We start from the raw sequence: 18,245 nt of genomic DNA, 5'->3' as shown, positions 1-18,245 counted from the left end.
AATTGTTCATTTCAAAACAAAAACTTCAATCCCCATTCCTTTCATGGGAGCTATGGAGAAGTGTTGCCCTCAATCCATTATAATAACTAATTATTGAGGGAGCCCTTGTAGCTCAGTCAGTTGACCTTGGGATTCTTGATTTCCAGTAAGTCATGATCCCAGGTGGTAGGATCAAGCCTCCAGTGGGCTCTGAGTGTGGAGCCTACTTGAGATTCTCTCTCCTCTCTCCCTCTGCTGCCTCCTCCCCCTCTGCCCCCCTCACGAACTAGCTCTTTCAAAACAGACCAAAAAACCCTCATTTTGATAAATAGGTGTTTCTACCAAGATTTAGAGATTCAATTATTTCTCTTTTTGGAATTTAGTCTGATAACCATCTGTAAGCTTTTCTAGTAACATAATCAGATTCCTGAATTAGCATACGCTCCTGGAAAGCCTTTATAATGACTTTAAGCCATTAAGGGTGCTATGTATGGGCCACAGCAATCCTTGATCTTCCAAAAGCAGTCTGGGAATCACTGCAAACACCTTACAATGGACGTAAAAAAAAAAAAAACTTTTAAAAAATGTTTTTATTTATTTTTGAGACAGAGAGAGACACAGCATGAGCAGGGGAGGGGTAGAGAGAAAAGAAGACACAGAATCTGAAGCAGGCTCCACGCTCTGAGCTGTCAGCACAGAGCCGGACGCGGGGATCAAACTCATGGACTGTGAGATCATGACCTGAGCTGAAGTCGGACGCCCAACATACTGAGCCACCCAGGCACCCCTACAATGGACTTTTTAGTCTCTCCCGTCACCCCTGTATTCCAGCTTTGCATCCCCCCTCAGAAGAGAAACAAACATGCCGTAAGTAAGAGATGACTTAACTTGAAAGTGAAAAACCACTTTCAGACTCTGAAGAAAAAAAAAAAAACCTAGATGATAGTGCTAGTATTAAAGTACAATTTTCAAAAAGTTAAATCTATAACTCAAAATACAGAATGAAGACATGTCAAAGATTTATTCAACCCATTATTGAGGAAACCAACAAAATGGTGACACTGGTTCCACAGGGAATTAGAGAAAAAGATTTCTAGTCAGTGGTGAAAGACTGTTGGAATAAAATTACTAGGTTAGATACAATACTTCCTAATGTCCTCCAGGACACTATAATGTTAACTTTTGTTTGAGTTTTTTTTTTTAAATAATTCCATTTCAGAAATTAACATCTCTAATGAACAAAAATCTATAAATAAAAATAGAACTTTATAGAGTTTAGATCTGTAACCAGTAGCAAATAATGATTCAAAGGAGGGACACTCCTGTAGATAATTAAGTAATCTTTTGGTGGACCAGTTAAATGATGTTCCAGTGTGACACTGAAAAGACATGCTGCCTTTCCTTTACCTTAGGTAATTCCCAAGTTTTGAATAAATGTTCTTATTAATAGCTAACATATATCAAGTACCAACCAATCAAGGGCTATGTACTGTGCTGAGTTCATTTATCTGCTCTGCAAATATTTATTGAATGCCAAGTAAGTGCCAAGCACTTTTCCAGGGGCTGAGGATACAACAGACTGAGTTCTTGCTCTCATATTACTGGTATAAACCAGATGTATATTGGCTACACGAGAGCTATACCAACTGGGTGCACTTTCCACTCCTACCACTACTGAGTATGGGACTCTGACCAGCTACTTACCTTCTCAGTTTCCTCATCTACAATAGGAATAATAAAATGACAGATTTGATGATTTTTCAGTAAATATTCCCTCTCCCTCATCTTTCTGCTCCTTTGAAGTTGTATTTTTTTTTAATTTTTTTTTTCAACGTTTATTTATTTTTGGGACAGAGAGAGACAGAGCATGAACGGGGGAGGGGCAGAGAGAGAGGGAGACACAGAATCGGAAACAGGCTCCAGGCTCCGAGCCATCAGCCCAGAGCCTGACGCGGGGCTCGAACTCACGGACCGCGAGATCGTGACCTGGCTGAAGTCGGACGCTTAACCGACTGCGCCACCCAGGCGCCCCCTTTGAAGTTGTATTTGACCATATGACTTCCTTTGGTCAATGGGATGTTAGCAGGCATGACACAAAGGCTTGAAATGTGTTTGCATGGTGGGGCTTGCCCTCTTGTGCCCCTGCCATTGTCATGATCAGCACATCCCCAGCTAGCTCTCTGATGCAAGGAACCAACCTGGACCCAACTTGAGCTCAGAGTTAAGTCCAGCTAAGCCTGGTCTAGATCAATCTACTCTCAATCAACCTACAGATACAGGAATAATAATAAATGATTATTGTTTTAAGCCACATAATTGTGGTAGGTTTGGGATTCAGCAATAATAGCATGGCAATAGTCAACCAGAGGGTTGTTGTGAGAATTAAATTAACTCAGTTTACATATATGGAAAGTATAAACACTTGGGTCAGTGCCTTGTACACTTAAGCATTACAAGGAGTTTATCATTAGTTAGGGAGTAGAAAACATGAGAAACTAAACAAGCAAAGGTGTAGTATGTTTATTATGTCACATAATGATAGGTTCTAAGAAGAAAAGCAAAGGAGGGTAAAAAGTGGGGGAAGACAATGCTAATTAGTATCAGTGTTCAAGAAAACCTCAGTTTTGAGCAGAAATCTAAGTGAGGAAGTGAGCCACGGATTCTGGGAGAAGACTATTCCATGCAGAGCAAAGAGCACATAGATCCATAGAGATGATGCTTGGTGTTTGGACAAACAGCAGGGCCAGTAAGAAGGAAAATAGTAGGAGAAGGGGAGAAAGAAGAAACATGCGACCAAATCTTGTAGGGCTACGGTAATGGCTGGGTTATTCTTAAACCGAGATGGTGTGGTAGAAACCGCTAACTGTCCCCAGTGTGCACTCACCCTTTATTCCTTCAGGTAACAGGACACTTACCCCATTCCAAGTTTTAATGGAACTCATGGTCACCCAACTGGAAATTTCATTTCCTAGTTACTCTTGTAACTAATGGAAAGTGAAAGTAATGAGGTACAACTTTTGTGTCATGGTCTTAAAAAGAATCTGCCAACCCTCCATTTCTTCTGTCTTCCCAGCTTGCTCGCTAATATACGGACATGGTATGCTGAGTCATGTTCAATCACGCAAATAATCATTAAGCATATGAAAAGATGGTCAACCTCCCTCACAAAAGAAAAATATAAATTTAAACTATAGTACAATACTATTTTCTTACTTGCTAGCTTTAAGATTAACATATTCTTGGTATAACTAGGGAAACAGGCACTCACATCACTGCTGGGCATTCAAACTGATACGATCCCAGAGAGTTAGTTAATTTCTAGAAAAATTACATGTGCATTTGCCCTTTGACGCAGCAATCTCTCTTCTAGGAATCTATACACAAAGCTGGTTATCACAACACTATTTATAAGAAGAAAAGCTAGAAGCAACTTATATGCCCAGGAGTAGAAGACTGGTTCAATAAACTACAGAGCATCCAAGCAATGGAGTAATATGCAGCTACAAAAAGGAATGAGGATACCTCTATATGCATTAGTGGAATGATTTCCAAAATACATTTTCAAGTGCAAAATGAAAGGGAGAGAAAAATCTATATATTTTTCTGCCATTCATCTGTAAAAAAAAGAGATGCTGTACCCTTGCACCACCCCCCTCCACACACACAGTATTTGTTTATTTTTTGAGAGAGACAGAGAGCATGAGCAGGGGAGGAGCAGAGAGAGAGGGAGACAGAGCATCCAAAGCGGGCTTTATACTGAGAACAGAAAGCCCCAATGCAGGACTCAAACTCACGAACCATGAAATCATGACCTGAGCTGAAGTCAGACACTTAACTGACTGAGCCACCCAGACACCTCATATTTATGGGAAAATAAAATTACCATAATGGAAGAATAAGCCAAAAATGTTTAAAATTATTTACACATGAGAAAGGGTAGAGAAAACAGGGACAGAAGCTAGACTTCTGAAAATATACATCATTTTCCATAGTTGATAGGAATCGTGTAAATATTTTACATAATCAAAAAATGAGTTTAAACTTAAAAAAAACCTCTAAAAATAAAAACAAAATGAACCAAATGAATGTATCTGTATATTGAGTTAATTGGCATAGCCATAGAGAGAGGAACTATTTTAAGTGATTTTAAAACAGTAATTAGTGTATCCCTAAAAAGATAAAACCTAAGAACAAAAAGAAAACACACAAAATAAAAGAAAAATGATGCAAAAAAATAATTTTAAATTGTTTTCAGTAAGTATGTTTCCAGTAATTGTGTGGGTAATATTATTATAAAAATGACTATGCATTATGAGAATAAAGCTATCATGGATTGGATTCTTAGATAAATAGACTCTAAGACTCTTTGGGGATTTGCATGCAGATCATTTATTATGGAGTGTGCTTTAAATGAAAAAAAAAAAAAAAAAACTTGTAAAGGAATAGAAGAGCCAGACTGGGCAGAAGAAGAAGTTGAGTCGTCACGAAGTAGCAAGAGAAGATTTGGTTGATCCCATGAGGAGCTCTTAAACCGTGATAGCCCTTTACGGATGTCCCAAATTGAGGCAAGAGAACCACAACTTTGTAGCCCCATATTTCACCAGGAGAAGTGGTATAACCTTGGCCAAGGAAGCATCTTCTGGCTGAGGCAATTTCTGGGGAAAGACTTAGCATGAGGCTTCAACAGGCAATATTTCCAGCAGATGAGTGAATGAATTCCTTGTTCCTGAGGGGAAAGATCTGGGCAGCACCCACTACAAAAGCAAATGAATGATTATGCTGGTGTCCTTGGAAACCAGGAATTTGGGCAGAGTGAGAAAGAATAATTGACAGAAGACAGATGAGGTTAAGTAAAAACCCTTTAGACTTGATTTTAAAATTAAAGTTTTAACATATAGTCATGATCTCCTGTTTTTTATAAACTATCTGTCACCTAGTTTTGTTCACTGAAGAGTCTGAAACAAGAAGTAACCCTTTGCCATGAGCATCCCTGGTGCTTAGACATTGGTCTCTAAATACCATTTTCTACTCATAGAAACAAGGAAACTTTGAGAAACGGCTGTTTCTAGCTGTGGGACAGAAAAAACACAAGTTGGTTTTGGAACATGCTGTAATAGCAGAAAGCAAGGAAGCTATCAAATACTTATGAGAGTGTGACAGAATTTTTCAGAAGCCAACTTGAAGAGGCTTCCACTACCTTAAATTTGAGCTCCGGTGAAAATAAAAACTACAACAGCTTGAAATGTTTCAAGTATGTGGCAGTCCACGAATATGTGATGGAATATGCTTCCAGCTTCTGCTTATGATATAGAAATTTAAGAAGAACTTCCCTCCCACCCTTATGACAACAGTGACAAAATATGTAGAGAAATCTGCAAAAATCACAACGTTGCTTGAACTCATCAGAGACCTAAGATTGCAGGGCGATGAACTACACTGAAGAGATGGGGCATGAGTACTTGATTACCTAGAGGTGATACCTCTAGAATACAGAGACTGTTGGGGCCACAGATGTGAGGAGGATCTGTAGCCACTCACAGGCTTCTTTCCATGGACATGGCAGAATTCTCACTAAAACAGTTTGGTGAGAGCCCTGAGATAACATCCTTGCAGCTCAGGCCTGGGGAAGGGAAGCAAGACCCCATTTCACCCCATCTCTCCTGTCTCTTCTGTGCTAGTTTCCACCAGTATCCCTCATCCTCCAAAGAAAATCATATCATCATATATAAAGGTACCAAATCAACACACTATACATCTAAAACTCACACAACGTCATATGTCAATTACATTTCCATTTTTATATACAAATAAATACCCTCCCTTGACCCCCACAATTAATTAATTAATTGATTATTCAACACTCCTTCTATCCAAAAGGTGTAGCCTAATTCCCCTCTCCTTGAATCTAAGACTGCATTTAGTGACTCTTGCATTGAATAGAGTATGGCAGAAAGATTGAATGGTGAGGCAGACGTTGAAAAATACTTTCTGGCAAATCAGCTCCACCCTAAACACAAACCAACATTACAGGAACTTGAAGCTTGGGGTGTCCTAAGCATAATCAGAGCAACATTAAACCTCAAGCCAGGTCAATTACACACACCATAACAGAGCTGAAGAATGCTTATGATAAATTCATCAGTAGACTTGACACATCTGAGCAAAGAATCAGTGAACTTGAAGATAGGTCAATAGGAATTACCCAAAATGAAACACAAAGCGAAAAAGGAGTATAAAAAGGATGACAGGACATCCAAATGCTGAGGGACATTATCAAACAGTCTCAAACATGTTGTTGGAATCTCGGAAAGAGAGAGAGAATGAGGCCAAATAAATATTTCTTTTTTTTTTTTAAATTTTTTTAAACGTTTATTTATTTTTGAGATGGAGAGAGACACAGCATGAACGGGGGAGGGGCAGAGAGAGAGGGAGACACAGAATCGGAAACAGGCTCCAGGCTCTGAGCTGTCAGGAGAGAGCCCGACGTGGGGCTCAAACTCACGGACTGCGAGATTGTGACCTGAGCCGAAGTCGGACGCCCAACTGACTGAGCCACCCAGGCGCCCCCAAATAAATATTTCTTAAAAAAATGGCTGAGACATGGGGCGCCTGGGTGGCTCAGTCGGTTAAGCGTCTGACTTCAGCTCGGGTCACGATCTCGCGGTCCGTGAGTTCGAGCCCCACGTCGGGCTCTGTGCTGACAGCTCAGAGCCTGGAGCCTGTTTCAGATTCTGTGTCTCCCTCTCTCTCTGCCCCTCCCCTGTTCATGCTCTGTCTCTCTCTGTCTCAAAATAAATAAAAATATTTTAAAAAAATGGCTGAGACTTAATTTTTCAACATTAATGAACAATGCTAAGCATAGTTCTAAAAAACTCAAAGGGCAGCAAGCAAGATACATACCAAAGTAAAATGAAGCAAAATAAACAAAACCCTACATACACACCTAGGCATATCCTACTCAAAATGTTTTAAGCAGAAGACAAAGAGAAAAATCTTAGAAGCAACCAGATTGCGGGGGGGGGGGGGGGGGGAGGTGGTGGTGGTGTGGGGAACCAAGTGGCATAAAGGAAAGAAGTACAACAGATTTACTTTCAAGCCATAAGATAGTGGAGTGACATCTATGGGAGAAAAAAGGGTTAAACCAGAATTCTATAGTCAGCAACAATATCTTTCTAATTGAAGAAAAAATTAAAAAAAAACGTTCTCAGATCAACAAAAACCGAGAGAATTCATTGTCTGCAGACCTGCATTACAGGAAGGTGGCAGAACAAGATAGAAGAAACCTGGTTTTCAGGACAAATTGTTGGAGCAGTGCTGGAGCAGTAGAGCAGTACTGTCCTCAAAGCTTTGAACTTGTACATAAAAAACAGAAATAACTTTTTTTTTTTTTTTACTGTGTTTTGGGCCTCTGTGTTGAAGCATTTTAAGTCTACATTCTAATGTGTGCAGATGGGAGCCAATAAGGGTTCTTTAAGGAAAAGAGTGACATGGTTTCACTAAGGTTTTAAAAGGATGATTCTCTCTGTTTGCTGTGACTAGGCAATGAAGAATCAAGGATTATAGCAATAACCCGGAAGAGAGATAATGGTGGTGATATTTAGCAGTGGAAGTGGTGAGAAGTTATGAGAAGTGGTTAGATTTTAAAGGTGTTTTTAATTTTTTTTTTGATGTTTGTTCACTTATTTATTTATTTATTTATTTATTTTGAGAGAGAGATAGAATGCTAATGGGAGAGGTGCAGAGAGAGAGAGGGAGACACAGAATCTGAAGCAGGCTCCAGGCTCTGAGCTGTCAGCACAGAGTCTGACTCAGGGCCTGAACCCAGAACAATGAGATGATGACCTGAGCCAAAGTCAGATGCTTAAACAACTGAGCCACACAGGTACCCCTAAATTTTTAATATGTTTTGAAGATGAAGCCAACAGGATTTGTTGAAAGTGTGGATGTGGGATATACAAAAAGAAAAAAATTATGGTTTAATAGGATTTTTTTTTTCTGACAAGAGATTTATTCGAGATGTGCTAAGATAAAGGAACCTGGAGGTAAAACACATTTGAGGAAGGAAACCAGGATGCTGGGTTTGGACATGTGAAATGTCAGATGTCTAGTAAATGTCCAGCTGGAGGTATTGAAATGTCCGTTGGATATATAGTCTAGGTTAAGGGGACAGGTGAAGCTACAGAAATAAACTTGAGAGTCTTCGGCATAGGGAAAATGTTTAAAGTTAGTTTAAAGTTATGAGACTAGAAGAGATCACCTGGGGTTATCTGAGGACCAAACGCTGGGACTAAGGAGGAACCAGCAAAGGAGACAGAGAAGGAGAATCTAATGGTGCAGGAGGAAAAACAAGGAGAAAGCAGAGTTCTAGAAGTCAAGACAGGAAAAAGAAAAAAAAAAAAGTTTCCAGAAAAAGGGAGTAGCCAACTATACCAAATGCTTCCGACAGGCCAAGTGAGGTGAAGACTGAGAATCAGTTGTTGGACTTACACAAAGTGGTCATTAATGACCTTGAAAAGGGGTTTGTCAAAGGAGTGATGAAGTCAAAAAACTTGGTTGGAATGAGTTTAAAAGAGGATGGAATAAGAAAATTTGGAGACAATGAGTACAGGAAACTCTGTTTAGGAGGAGCAGAGAAATGGAGTAGGAAGTTGGTGTGGGAAGAATTTTCTTTTTCTAGATGTTTTCTTGTTTTCTAAATATATCATTGTGCTTTTTTTTATGAGAATGGTTTACTAGAGAGGGAAGCACTGATGATGGAGAAAAAGGGAAGGGATTGCTGTCTTTGAGCAGGAAAGAAGAGGATGGAATCTAGCGTTACATAGGGATTTGCCTTAAATAGGAATGCAGAGATTTCATCCACAAAAGCAGAAGAAAAGGCAGTAAGATATGGGTAGCTTGATACATGGAGGGATGGGAACATATGGAGGCTCTCTTCTGAGTGCCTATTTTCTGATGAAGTAGCAGCAAAGTCATCAAATGAGAATGCCAAGGAGGGAGGAGATGTTCAAGGTTTAATTAAGATCAGTGAAGGTGTGCAAGAGTGTTGGGGAGACAGGAAAAGTGAATCAAATATGGAAGTACAGTAGGTTTGCAGAGCAACACCAAGGGCCCACTTGAGTTTAATTGATATGATTTTCAGTATTTCTTTTCAGCCATATTCAACTGCATGGTTTTTGAAGCTAACTTGCTTGGATTTTACCATGATTGGTTGGTTTTTGTCAGGATAGTTTGATGAAGGGAGATTGGGGCAGGAGAGTTGAGGGTGTATGGAAATTAGTCATTAATATTTTACTACAAATGCAATATCACCTTACACCTGTTAGAAAGTCTATTTCTAAAAAAGATAACAAATATTGGAGAGAATGTGGAGGAAAGAGAATTCTTGTGCACTGTTGGTGGGAATGTAAATTGGTGCAGTCACTACGGAAAACAGAAGTTCCTCAGAAAATTGAAAACAGAACTACTTGGGATGCCAGAGTGGCTCAGTTGGTTGAGGGTCTGACTTCGGCTTAAGTCATGATCTCAGTGGACATGGGTTCCAGCCCCATGTCAGGCTCTGTGCTGAAGGCTCAGAGCCTGGAGGCTGGTTTGGATTCTGTGCCTCCCTCTCTGCCTCTCTCTCTCTCTCTCTCTCTCTCTCTCAAAAATAAATAATTAAAAACGAAACTACCATATGATCCTGAAATCCAACTTCTGGGTATATATCTGAAGGAAATGAAATCACTGTCTATCTGGAAGAGATATCTGCACTCCCATGTACATTGCAGTATTATTCACAGTAGCCAAGACATGGGAACAACCTAAATGTCCATCTATGGATGAATGGATAAAAACAGTTGATACACACACACACACACACACACATACACATAAGCACAACACACATATATAAAGAAGGAAATCCTGTCTTTCAAGACAACATGAATGGACCTCGAGGGTATTACGTTAAGAGAAAAAAGTCAAATAGAGAAAGCTAAATATTGTATAGTATCACTTATATGTGGAATCTAAAAAAACTGAACCTATAGAAATAGAGAGTAGAATAGTGGTTACCAGGGCTGGGGGGTGGGGAAAATAAGCAGATGTGGTCAAAGGGTACAAATTCCCATGCATAAGATGAATAAATTCTGAGGATCTAATGTACAGCATAGTGACCATGGTTGACAATACTGTCCTGAACACCTGCCAAGAGAGTAGATCTTGAATGTTCTCACCACACCTAAAACAACAACGGAAAAGGTAATTATGTGAGACGATGGAGGTGTTAACTAACTTCATTATGGTAATCATTCCATACCTATATAGGTGTATCAAATCATGACACTGTACATCTTAAAGTTACACAATGTTACCTGTCAATAAGGCTGGAAGAAATATTTTATTAGGGTACCTAAGCTAAGTAAGGAGAGAAATGAGGGGCAGTAAAAAGGTAATAGAATTAATGGATTCTGACATGGAGAAAAGTGAAAAGTTTGCCTAGAATATGTACATATTCAATTTCTCCTCTGGGAAAGTAGGGTTTCTGCTAAACACCTCCAAGGATGAATTCAGACTTAGCATTCAGGACCAGCCTCACAAGTAAGAGTATGTGACTGTTTTCAATCTCCTAAAAAGGTTTCCTCTACCGTTTGCCAATGCCTAAAGTCCCCTCATTTGCTCCAATCACACAATTATTCTGTGCAGATAAGTAACACATTTTCACAACTTTTTTTCAAGTAAATAGAGTACTTAAAAGAGTAGGGGGATACCCAACAAATGAAGGAGAAAAGAGTGCCCTGAGGAGAACAGTAGAGGGAAACAGTGAAAATGGAAGATCATTTATCGATCCCCTGATCCCACCAAAAGGGATATGTCAGGAATGCTTCAGTTCCCAACTGCAGTTAACCAAAACCCAACTGACAGTGGCATACTATAAGGACGTTTATAACCTCACATAGGTGAAAATGTCCAGAGGTAAGAAAAGGAAACATCTTCATTTTTGAGCGGAGAAAACTTTCCAAAGCCTTCCACAAGACTTCCCCTTACATCTAATCAGCTAGAATTATATCTCAGGCCCACATCTAATCCTTGCACTTCTCCAGGAAAATGAGAACTTCTTGGTTAGTTAAGCTAATCAAGGTCCACCTCCAGCCTCTTCTTAAGGATATGGCCACTAGGAGGAGCCTGAACAAAATCTGGGTTCTGTTAGTGAGGAAAAAGGGAAAAGTGTCCATTTGGTAGTTAACCAATAGACATATTAACCGTGTTTTTTTTCTCAGATGCCACTAATAACATAAGACATTATGGGAAATACCACCTTACACTAACGCAATTTCCCATGAATTACAAAGACTTTAGCACTTTTTTTTTTAATTGTGGCTGAACATTAAAAGAAATTTACCTTGGAGAAGCCCTTGACTGAGGCCATCTTAAGATTTTGGAAGGAGAAAAAGAAAAACAGGACAATACTGAAAAACTATGCAATTTGAGGGATTTTATTATCTGGATATTCAGAGATATCGAGGCATTGAAACCAGTTGGTGAAGGACAAATAGAACAAGAAACTGCTAAGCCCTAACATACGAAACAGGGGAGTAGAGAAGGGTGATACACCAATGAAGAGACAAATGCAAATCACAGACAGGAATATCAACTCATAAGGTCAAGATTATTCAAAGCAGATATAAAACAATAGTTTAGTTATATTTTCTTAAGACTGTTGGTTTTGATTTTAAAAAAACAACAACTTGGGGCGCCTGGGTGGCTCAGTTGGTTAAGCGTCTGACTTTGGTTCAAGTCATGATCTTGCGGTTTGTGACTTGGAGCCCCACATCAGGCTCTGTGCTGACAGCTCAGAGCCTGGAACCTGCTTCGGATTCTATGTCTCCCTCTCTCTCTGCTCCTCCCTTGCTCATGCTCTGTCTCTTTGTCTCTCTCTCTCTCTCTCTCTCTCTCTCTCAAGAATAAATAAACATTAAAACAATTTTTTTTAATTAAAAAAAAAAACAACTTAAAATCTTAGCGGAAAGAAATCTTAGCAGCATTACAATGGGTACATCAGCAATGTAAATATAATAGGCAAAAGGAGATTTTTCTGACCTAAATATATGCATGAATTTTCTAGAATATATGCATGAATTTCAGAGTCAAAGGGGGGAAATACAGTAGAAAGCCAAAGGATTTGCAGAAAGAATCATCTCATAGTATTTAGGCAGAAAATACCAAGCTGTACTGGAAATGACTGACAAAAACAAGTAAGCAAGCAAACAACAACCACAAGGCTCTCAGGAAATCCTCACCCGGTACTTGGTGTAATCTCTTCCTGTACCAGTACAATGCACTCTACTTAACATTATAGTTACTTGTGCAGCTTTCTTCTTGTTTTCTCATTAGCAACTGAGCCAGTTGAGGGCAGGAACTGTCAGGGCCTGTGGCATTTATTTATTTATCTCCTACAGCATCCAGCATTGACTCTCTAGCAACACTTTTGTTCAAATACTTGTTGAATTGGAGCAAGCCCTTCAAAACAAGGCCAGCAAAAGGAAGGACTTCTGTTCTCGGAGAGATTTTAGTCAGGGCAAACGTGAGGGTCTCTGAAGGAAGACCAAAAAAATAAATCTGTGGAAGGAGATTAATTAAATTGCAGGTGATCCGAACAAGAAAGCAGCTTTATTCTAGGTGCACTCGTTCCAGAGAAGGAAGATTTAGAGATTAAATAAATTCATCACAAGAATATGAAAAGGAGTGAAGCTGTGGGGGGTATAAACGCAATTATTTCTGAATATCTTCTAAATCGTATTAAACATTATTATTTCTATTCCTGTCTATCAAGCCTTGCCTTGAAATGAGAGATGAGGAGGAAGCCCAGAGAAGGTGCTGGGCCTCGGGCACAGGTGGGAATTCAGTGAGGATTAGTGACCTCTCCCAGCTCGGAGGCAGCAGACGTGTATAATTAAGCCTCGAGTTGTTTAGCGCATAACAGTTTACAAAGCCCTTTCCTAGGAGCTATCTTACTTAGTGGAGAAAGATGTAAGGAGGAGAGCCGTGTGCTTTAGGTCAGAAAAATCTCCTTTTGCCTTTTATATTTACATTGCTGATGTACCCATTGTAATGCTGCTATTTCTTTCTGAACCAGTAAGCATTGCTTGCTTTTCTCCCTAAGTATACACATGTATATATACACATTCCTAATATGTTGGTAGTGAATTGTTACAGGATATAGAATTCCACATCAATCTAGAACATTCCCAAATTCCCAAGGACCAGCGTGTCCTCTTTAATGCCCAAATTCTGTCAGCACCAAAAAGCCGCCACCACTTTCCCTGCAATTCCAGTCCCTTACAAAGAGGGCATCGTCTTTGTGACTCTCTGGAGGGCTGCTAGGGCTGGGACAGGTTAGAGATAATAAAGCATTCTTTCAGTTCACACCAGGGGCCCCTTTCTCAGCCACCCAAGCCCAGCACCCCCCCCACCACCATGCCAACGAGGATGCAAATACAGTAATCCTCCATGAACCTCAGTACCTTTGTCCTAAAATGGTCAGTAAAACTGTCATTGACAAAATCAAGATCTTTAAGAAAACAGTGTGTTTTTGGGGTGGGGGGAGTGGTTGGGGAAGGCAGAAGGGAAATCGCAAAAATAGCTTAAAGTGTAATTCTTTGTCAATTCTGTGGTACGCGTTTTGCTCACATCTCTAAAATTGGGGCATGTCTTACATTTGTGGTCTGCCCAGAGTCCTGTCGTTGTTACTCATGCCCCACCATACATCTGCAGCAAAGCTTGCAGAGAACTTCCTGGAGTTCTTTTATGAAATGCTGCATCATTAGTGCCGTTAATGTCACAGAAGATGATACTGGTTGAAAACTGAGGACTCCTGGTATGTTAGTTAGCTATTGAGGTGAAACCTGTCCCCAAATGTCGCAGCCCGAAACAACAAACACGTGTTACTTAGCTCACAGGGTCCCTGTTGGTCAAGAATCTGAAGTTTAGCTGGGTGCTGTGGCTCAGAGCCTGTGAGGAGGTTGTAGTCAAGATGGGGTCTGGGGCGGTAGTCATCTGAATGCTTGACTGGGCTGGAAGATGCACGTCAAGCTCACTTATTTGACGGTTGTCCAGAGGTCTCAGTTCCTTACCACGTGGGCCTCTCTCGACGATTGCTTATACCATGGCAGCTGGTTTCCTCCGAAGTGGAGAATCCAGGAGGAGAAGAATTAGAAGGAAGCCACAGTGACTTTCTATGTCCCAGTCTCAGAAGTCCCACCTGGTCACATTCCACTTTATTCTGTTCATTAGAAGCAGTCACGAAGTCCAGCCCACACTCAAGGGGATAGAATTAGGCTCCACTTATTGAAGGAAGGAATATCAAAGAATTTATGAACATAGTTTTAAAATTACCACTCTTGGGCACAAACATGATTGAAAAGTTAGTCACTGAATATGAAGAAGCTGTTTCATTTAGATTTTTTTGAAGATTTTATTTTTTTTAAGTAATTTCTACACCTAATGTGGGGCTCGATCTCACAGCCCTGAGGTCAAAGGTCGCATGTTCCACTTATTGGGCCAACCAGCCCCCCCTCATTTAGATTCTTAATGTAGGTACAGGAGAGATGCATGGGAAAATACCTGTCTAAATAAGTCTAATAGAGCTCTCAAGTATAAAAGAAAAATTTTAAGAATAATAAATCATTGTATTGTAGTGTTATTGGCAGGGGTATTTTAGTGATATACAAATTAATATATATAAATAACTGATCATGTCTCAGATTCAATAAATATTATTAACAGGCTTTTAAAGACCAGTGAAAATAAAGTGTAGGAAGCAATCACCTTTGTTGATGTAACAAACCCTTTCTCTTTTAAAATTCCTTTTAAAATTATTTAAGGGGCCCCTGGATGGCTCAGTGGGTTAAGCATCCAACTCTTGATCTTAGCTCAGATCTTGATCTTATGGTCATGCCCTGAGTTGGAACCCAATGCAGGGCATGAAGCCTACTTAAAAAAAATTACTTACGGGGCGCCTGGCTGGCAGGCTCAGTCAGTTGAGCGTCCAACTTTGGTTCAGGTCATGATCTCCCCGTTCGTGAGTTTGAGCCCCGCATCGGGCTTTGTGTGGACAGCTCAGAGCCTGGAGCCTGCTTTGGATTCTGTGTCTCCCTCTCTCTCTGCTCCTCCCCCACTTGTGCTCTGTCTCTCTCAAAAATAAACAAACATTAAAAAATTTAAAAAAATTACTTAAGTCATCATAATCCACAGAAACTGTATCTTACACAAATATTACAAGAAGTTTTAAAATCAGTCCTATCTTTAAGTGAAATAACTTTTCCACTTGTATTTGTCTTTGATTTTGTGTGTCTTAGTACAATGCTTATGTAACTGCTTGAGCTTTTTCATAAATTCAGCAATTAAAACGATGTTTTGGGGTCTGGGTTTTTCTATCCCTATATTGAAAGTGTGAAGAACCCACTGTGCAGGGTTCACATTCAGCTGTATAGCCACAATGGTTATTAAGATATTGAAATAATTCCATGCCAAGAAGTAAATAGGCACTGTGGTTCCTGATCTCTCTACTTCTATCCCATGACTTCCCCAGGATCCAGCAACTGAAACAGTAAAGGCCGGCACTGAGGGGTTGGGTAGGAGTGTGTGGGGATGAAGGGTCAGGGGGAACTCTGGGGCCTTCCTCCATCACTACGTCTAGTATCCTTTCTGACCTGATACATGCTGTGCTGTAACTGTTATAAATACTGTGACTATCAAACATGTGTCTATGCTAATGAAAACCAATAATTACTTTTATATTTTTGTTTAAGGGGAATGAACTGAACTTAGGACTAGGGTAACTCTTAGTTTGATATCTAAATATGTCTGAATTTTGATTGAGCTGTTGATTCTGGAAAACAAAGCCGTGTCCCCTGGATTCATAAGCTGGATGTATTTTAAGCCAAGTTATATCTCAGCTACAAAAAATTAAAGCAGGAGGGTTACTTGATCTTTTTACAGCTCATAATTATTTTGGGGAGTATTCTGAACAATGCTAGAATTTAAAAACACCTTATATATTTCTAAGTAAGAGATGTAAGTACTCAAATCATAAATCTGACCAGTATTGCCATTACAATGAAATGTATAACGTAAAGATGAATATTTTATTTGAATATATTCTTTAGTGATTATCAGCTCTTTTCTCATACCATTAATTCTTTATAGAATTTTTCAAGATCATGGATTCAAATAAAGATAATATTTAAAAGAAAACTAATATTTTAAAAGCATTTGACAAACAAGGTAACACTTCTCCTGAAAATGCAGAACAATTATTTTATATCTGCAAAATGATCAATTTAATACAATTCTTTAGGTAGGTTTTCCCTTTTATCCTTTTTTTTTTTTTTACGATTTTATCCTTAAGTAATCTCTATACCCAATGTGGGGCTTGAACCCACAACCTCGAGGTCAAGAGTTGCATACTCCACAGCAAAGGACACAATCAACAAAACTAAAAGGCAACCAAAGGAATAGAAGATCTTTGCAAATGACATATCACATAAACTCAACACACAAAAAACAAATAATCCAGTGAAGAAATGGGCAGAAGACATGAATAGACACTTTTCTAAAGAAGACATCCAGATGGCTAAAAGACAGATGAAAAGATGCTCAACATTGCTCATCGTCAGGGAAATACAAACCAAAACCACAATGAGATACCACCTCACACCTGTCAAAATGGCTAAAATTAACAAGTCAGGAAACAACAAATGTTGGCAAGGATGCAGAGAAAGGGGAACCCTCTTGCACTGCTGGTGGGAATGCAAACTGGTGTAGGTACTCTGGAAACTAGCACGGAGGTTTCTCAAAAAATTAAAAATAGAACTACCCTAATCACCCAGAAATTTCACTACTAGGAACTTGTCCAAAGGATACAAAAATGCTGATTCAAAGGGGCACATACACCCCAGTGTTGATAGCACTATCAACAATAGCCAAAGTATGGAAAGAACCAAAATGTCCATCAACTGCTGAATGGATTAAGAAGATGTGGTATATGGATATATAATGGAATACTACTCGGTGATTAAAAAGAATGAAATCTTGCCATTTGCAACAATGTGGATGGAACTGGAGGGTATTATGCTAAGTGAAATAAGTCAGATAAAGATATATGATTTCACTCATATGTGGGATTTGAGAAACTCAATAGATGAACATAGGAGAAGGGAAGGAAAAAGAAGATAAAAACAGCAAGGGAAGCAAACTACAAGAGACTCTTAAATACAGAGAACAAACTGAGGGTTGCTGGAGTGGAGATGGGTGGGGGGGGTGGATTAAATGGGTGATGGGCATTAAGGAGGGCACTTGTTGGGATGAGCACTGGGTGTCATATGTGACAGATGAAACACTGGGTTCTACTCCTGAAGCCAAGACTACACAGTATGTTAACTAACTTGAAAATAAATTAGGGGCACCTGGGTGGCTCAGTCGGTTAAGCGGCCGACTTCAGCTCAGGTCACGATCTCACAGTCCGTGAGTTCGAGCCCCGCGTCGGGCTCTGGGCTGATGGCTCAGAGCCTGGAGCCTGCTTCCGATTCTGTGTCTCCCTCTCTCTCTTCCCCTCCCCCGTTCATGCTCTGTCTCTCTCTGTCTCAAAAATAAATAAAACGTTTAAAAAAAAAATTAAAAAAAAAAAAAGAAAATAAATTAAAAAAAAAAAAAAGAGTTGCATACTCTACCCACTGAGCCAGCCAGGCATTAACCTTTTTTTTTTTTTATGTCAAAGTGTACATTTGTAATTAGATACAAGAATAAAAGCAGAATAAAAGGAATTGGTGGACATACTTATATAGATTTTTAATACAAATTGCCATCCCCGTGTTTTGAAAATCATAACAAACAGAAAAACATAGAAAGACCTGAGACTCTTTCCATAGGTCTCTAAACCCTGTTCTACTCATGATTCATTCTATAAAAATGGGAAGTAAAATAAGGTTATATATTGTCATCAGCATAGGGCTTATTTTTCTAACAGTCTTTTTGTTCACATAATTATAGAAGTGAACTATAATACAAAACCACGGTAACTTATAAATTTACTTATGACTTATGAACTGTAGTTAGAAATAGACATGATGCTTCACCAAACACGCACGTGCTCGCACACGCGCACACACACACACACACACACACACATTTCACGTATGCATATACAAATTTGACAAAGAATAAGCCGACATAAAGAAAGCTTCAAAGATGTAAAACAGTTAAGTTAAAGTTGTAACCATTTGCAATAT

The sequence above is a fragment of the Prionailurus bengalensis genome, chromosome A2, assembly GCF_016509475.1.
Source record: "Prionailurus bengalensis isolate Pbe53 chromosome A2, Fcat_Pben_1.1_paternal_pri, whole genome shotgun sequence".
In the NCBI taxonomy this organism is placed as follows: Eukaryota; Metazoa; Chordata; class Mammalia; order Carnivora; family Felidae; genus Prionailurus; species Prionailurus bengalensis.
This window is presented reverse-complemented; position numbering follows the sequence as displayed.